Genomic DNA, 6,713 nt, shown 5'->3' with positions numbered 1-6,713 from the left:
ACCCAGTCCAACCACGAAGATACCTCCATCCTGACACTTACAGCAGTAGAACTTGATCCGCCAAACGACTCTTTACCACTTGTCTTTCTTGACCTCATAAACTAGGACGAACTTGAAATACATGATAAACCAATTTTCCCAAATGAGGAATCCATTATCCATTACTTATGTACCATTAACCCGAAAACAGACTCTACCAGTGAACAAAGTAACAACGTCTACAATCCAAGGAGCGCCAAGTCTCTCAGTCGCAAAAATGAACCAAATAAAGGATCTATTGTTGAAAACCAATCAATGGTAGCAATGGATCACAAAAAAGTAAAAATAAAGGATGCATCTGAGGGTGAAAACCCTTTTTAGGCACCTAAAGATGGGAGAATTGACACTCTTTCAGAGCATTACCATGAGCGATCACCCATATTGATTGAGCCTACTCAATCCATCAATATTGGTACTACAGAAGCAGCCAAAAACATACATCTGGCAGAATCTCTAACAAAGGAAGAAAGATCAGAATTTATAAAAAAATTCAAAGAAAACAAAATCAACTTTACTTGGTCATATATTGATATGCCTTGGATTGATCCACAATTAATCATGTATCACTTGTCTGTTACTCCAGGAGTTAAGCCAGTTAAACAAAAACTGCGAAAGATGAATCCACATGTGGCACTCATGGTCAAAGTTGAACTAAAGAAACTACTAGATGTCGGATTCATTTGACCTATCAACTATGCTGAATGGATTTCCAACATCGTGCTAGTATCAAAACCAGATGGTAGTATCAGAATATGCACTGATTTTAGAGATGTCAACAAAGCTTGTCCAAAGGACGACTTTCCTTGGCCTAGTATCGACATAATTGTAGACCTCACAGCTGGACATGCAATGCTATCCCTAATGGATGGTTTTTTAGGCTATAATAAAATCAAGATAGCCTTGGAAGATCAAGATAGAACAGCGTTTACCTATCCTTGGGGAACATACTATTGGAATGTTATGCCCTTTGGCTTGAAGAATGTAGGCACAACTTATCAACGAGAAATGACAACAATCTTCCATGACATGATGCATACTTTCATGGAAGACTATGTGGATGATTTACTAGCTAAATCCTTCACCAGAGCAAAACACCTAAGCATCTTAGAAAAGATTTTTGATCAATTGGAGACATTCCAAGTCAGACTCAACCCTAAGAAGTGTGTCTTTGGGGTTACATCAGGTAACTTACTAGGCTACATAGTTTCAGCTAAGGGTATTGAAGTGGATCCAGCAAAGGTACAAGCCATTATGGAGATGCCACCACCAAAGAATATCAGTCAGCTCAGATCTCTACAAGGATGACTCCAATCAATCAGGCAATTTATCGCTCAATTAGCAAATAAAAGTCTCCCATTTAATCATTTGCTACATAAAAATGTACCATTCAGATGGGAAGCCAAATGTGCAGAATCATTTTATCAAATCAAGCAATACCTGATGAACCCACTAATTCTAGTACCCCCAATAACAGGGAAGCCACTCATTCTATACATTTCAACAACAGATATATTACTGGGGGTATCGTTAGCACAAGAAGATCACCAAGGCAAGGAACGAGCTATATACTACTTCAGCAGGACATTGAATAGATATGAATTAAACTATAAATTCATTGAGAAGGCTTGTCTAATAGTAGTATTTGCCTCTCAAAAATTCCAACATTACATGCTAGCACACACAATTAAGCTAGTTGCAAAAATTGATCCTCTCAAATACCTACTCAGCAAAACCGCTCTTACAGGCCGATTGGCTAAATGGGTCATGATTCTCAGTGAATTTGATATCCACTACACAGAATGAAGAGCTATCAAAGGACAAGCAATCGCAGATCAACTAGCTGAAGCACCACTACCTGGAAAACAAACTATGGAGATCGAATTTTCAAACAGGGACATACTGGCTATTTCTACCAAACAATGGACTTTGTACTTTGATGGGTCCTACACACAACATGGCTCAGGTGCTGGCATTTTGTTCATCACTCCTGACGGACACACTATACCAAGATCATATAGGCTTATATTTCCATGCACAAATAATGTGGCTGAATATGAGGCATTGGTTATAGGCATCAAAATGGTCGTAGAATGGAGAATCACAGAGTTAAAGGTCTACGGCGACTCACAACTAGTCGTCAATCAAATCAACAATGACTATCAGACAAAGGACAACAAGCTGCAACCATACAAATGAATGGTGGATGACTTCAAACAATATTATGTACACATCAGCTTCGACCAAATACCAAGATTGGACAACAAAGCAGCTGATGCAATGGCTACTATCACTTCACTACTGCAAATTCTAGAGCAACAGAGTCGTTACGAGTTTCTGGTAGAGCAATTGTTCTCCCCAGCCTATGACCACTCTGAATCCCATGTTATCTATGCCTTGACCGGTTCAGATTCTCCATTGGGCGTGTGCACAAAGATGGTGGTCAGAAAAGTGGACACCACCCAAAAAAAACTTGGAAAAACAGGCAGCACATACGCGGTTTTAAAATTTCAAATTCTCACGTACGCACTTAGGTTTGTTCTTCCCGAGCCTAGAAAAGGTAGCACGTACACGTTGCATTTAGGAAACTGAGCGTGTATGTGCTACACCTAAGAAAATTAGCACGTACATGCTGCTTATAGGAAAATGAGTGTGTACGCGCTAATAATCCTAGTAAAACCGCGTACACGGTGCCTGATAAAAAAAGTTTTTTAAAAAAACTGGGTCCTCATTTACCCAAAAAGCGCATTTTATACTTTGTTTTTTTCCCATTTTCTAACCTAAACCACGAACGGGGTGCTAAATTTGTCCTCCAGGCTATGGATCAAGGTTAGTTTTTGTTTATTTTTGTCTTTCTTTCTAGTTTATGCAATTTGTTTTACATTTTGAATTTAATTTCATTAATTTTGATTAGGTTTTTTCATTTTTTGTTTCAAAAACCAGATTCTTCTAATCCAAAACAAGAACAACCAAATGCACCTCCTGAAAACCCACAAGAACAACCAAATGCACCTCTTGAAAACACACAAGAACAACCCCCAATTCCTCCTTTTCACCGCACAGCCAAAACACAGGAAGAATTAATTAATCAATTAGAGCAAAATACATCCAAAATCAATAGACTGATTGTAAAATTGAAAACTTTTGAACTTGACCATCATCAATCCCTCGCCACTAGCCTAGAAACATTAGCTAGTGGTGCCATAGTTGTTTCCATAGAAATTACCAAATGGGGAAGCTTTAGGGATAGGTGTCATCAATTCTATGCCAATGGGTTATCATACGATGGAGCTAAAAACAAAAATATTTCTAAACAACAAATATATGCCCTTTTTGTTGACCCCAAAACTGGTCAGTCATTACCTCCTAATGCAAAGAGGTTTCCCATACATTGGTGTACCAATGTGCAGATGAATAATTTTTTTGGCAGAGGTGGTGGATGGTCTTTGACGATCCACCTTGTAATAATTATGACGTGCCATTATATTTTTTGAGAAAAATATATTGTGAGTTTGTGCTCAATGTGCACCCAAATTATTTTGACATGAGAGATTTTTATGGTAGAGGTGGTGGCTCTGCCCAAGATAGACCTAGAGCCCGTAGGCAATTAGCCATGTAGAGTCACCGCCCCCTAGCACCCAAACCCAAGGTGCATCAGGTTGTCCCATTAGAGCTGAAAGAGTCGATGGAGCTACAAACTCTTCAGGTGGCCACAGCATTGACTGGTGCCATCATCCAACATGGGACATCATTAGCACACCCTATTGTATTGGATGATGAGCCGTTAGAGGGCGATAGAGAGCCCATCAAGCATATGTGTATCAGTTGCTCGAGGATATGCTCGGGGATAGATGATGCAGCTGGTGCAGATGGATACCCATATCATCTATGCACGATTTATGGTTGTAGATGTCAGGGTCACACTGTTGAGGATGTCACGCTGACAGATGAGTTGATGGACATGGTGTTTGCCCATGAGCCACAGACATAGGTGTGTTGATTTGAATTCATAACATTTTATTTATCAGACACTTTAATTTTGTAATTACATAAATGAATTTTCATTTATACATCAATTTAAATTGAGACAAATAATATGCATTTCAGGATGCAGTAGCGGTATCCCATACACCTCCCCTAGTTACCACAGCTACAACTTCGACGCCTGAGGTATAAATTTTGTAACATGTTAAAATAGCACTTTGAATTCAAAAAAATACAAGATATATTAACTATCTTTAATGCTTGGTCCAATGTTTGGTTTGTAGGTGTTGACAGGGGATGAAATGTCCCAGATTGATGACATCACGCTCTCAGCGATCGATTTTGGCCTACAAGGCTATACGGTATGATATTTTGTACAACTCTTTTTATGTATTGTTTTGATGGAATATGCAAGTCATTTCATTTTAGATTTTTAAAATTATGTTTAATTTATTATCTGTACTAATATCTCATGTTAATTTTGTGTTTTTAGGGTACCCCCTCCGCACTTAGGGCTCGTCCTAAGAAAAAGAATTCCTTGAAGACACCAAAACATGTGAAGAAGGTAATTGGACATATTTTTAGTTGTACAATTGTTTGAAAATGTTGAAATTGAGTATTACTTGGGGTTTGTAGATTGATTAGTATTTTTTGTCTATTTTACATGTACAGCAACCATTGAGCTTTGTGGATATGTTGAATGCACCTGATTCGCCCACAGATCAAGAGAGGGCGGAGGTATGTATCTCTACTTTATTTTCTTGATTTCATGATTATATGCACGCGTACATGTGAACTTGTGATATATTATAATCTTATAATTTTTTCATACAGGAAATATCCATACCTATTTCGTCAATGGCAAACCCTCCTCCTTGCACTGGAGAAGCATTCAGGATCCAGTACACTTTTCTTTGATATGTAAAATTAATTGTTTTCAACCTTCAATACTTATCATTATATTAATTGTATTTAATCTTTGTACATTTTTTGTATAGGTAATAGCATCAATTTCTACATCGATGGTGAGCCATCCTCAGTCCATTGGAGAAGCATCTCAAGCACAGGTACGTCATTGTTCTCTATATTATAGCTTTTAAGTGTTTTTGATATATTTATGTTAGTACATTGTATTAATTGTACATTTAATTTACAATAGACTCCTTCGTGGTACGACCATAACGTGGATCAATTTAAATATGTCTTCAAGAAAACTCCTAAGAGTGACAAGGAGAGGAGAGAGAAGACATTATCTCTTGGATCAGCCGATGAGGTAATCTACATTTCAATTGCAAAGGAATTAAAGTTAAATGCATAGATATGATGTTAATTGTGAACTATTTTCTACAAAAGAATTCTAACTTAGCTTTTGAATTGTGGTTTTGCAGCCATCTACAGAGCCATGTACTGCACCGAAGAGGCTTGATTTTGATGATCCACCAGAAGTTTAGGATCATATAGTGTTAGTTTTGGTCATAGAATGACCAATACATGTAAATATATTCTACATTTTTATTGTATATCGATTTGGACATGGCATATGCCACATTTTTGTAATACTTATATTGACTTGGCAGACATGCCTTTATATATATATATATATATATATATATATATATATATATATATATATATATATATATATATATATTTGATATTCGATCCAATAAATGTGTAATGAGTTCATTATTTTGTATTCATTGTATTTTGTGGTTGTCCTTTTATAAATTTAAATGAATATTTTCATATGTAATCAACAATATGATTATAAACAACAAAAATATATGATATAAAGCATTGCAATCGTGGAATATGATTTGATAAAATTTCTAAAATGTTGAATTAACCCTACAAAACTCCTTGTATTCAGTTCATTATTGTGTATTCACTATATTTGTTGGCTTCCCTTTTATAAATTTAAATGAATATTTGCATATGTAATTAACAATATGAATATAAACAACAAAAATCGACAATATGAATTTAAACAACAATGTGTTTGGTGCGAGAGCACCCTCACACTCGCAATGGTCAAATTTTGTTCCTCATGTGCACAAACCGACATCGCGAGCACATTCGGGTGAGCAAGTTTACGCTAGGCATGCCCTTGTCATGCATCCCAAAGCACTAGAACATCGAGAGTCATACCCTACCGATGCGATCTCTCAAGTGCCTTGAGTCCAAAAAATTGTAAAAATTTGACGGACTATTTCTTCCAATCCAAGACACATACGGTCGATATGTTTGATCTCGTGGGGTTGCGTGAGGCTCCTCTACAATGGCCTATCAATCTCGTGGGGTTGCGTGAGGCTCCTCTACAATGGCCTATCTCAGTTTTTGATGACTCTGAGCCATTTTCAATTAGTAGCATTTTTTCACCTGCTCAAAAAACTGTCAGTTGCTTGCAAGGAAAAGTTGCAAGATTGGCTAGAATTGATTTTGTTCCTCGTGTGCACAAATAGACATCGCGAGCGTGTCTGGGTGGGCATGTTTATGCTAGGCATGCCCCTGTCGTGCATCCCAAAGCACCAAAACATCAAGAGTCATACCCTACCAGTGAGATCTCTCAAGTGCCCTGAGTCCAAAAAATTGTCAAAATTTGACAGACTGTTTCTTCCAATCCATGACACATACGATCAATATGTTTGATCCTATGGGGTCACATGAGGCTCTTCTACAATGGCCTATCTCAT

This window comes from Cryptomeria japonica, chromosome 2 (assembly GCF_030272615.1).
Source record: "Cryptomeria japonica chromosome 2, Sugi_1.0, whole genome shotgun sequence".
NCBI lineage: Eukaryota > Viridiplantae > Streptophyta > Pinopsida > Cupressales > Cupressaceae > Cryptomeria > Cryptomeria japonica.
This window is presented reverse-complemented; position numbering follows the sequence as displayed.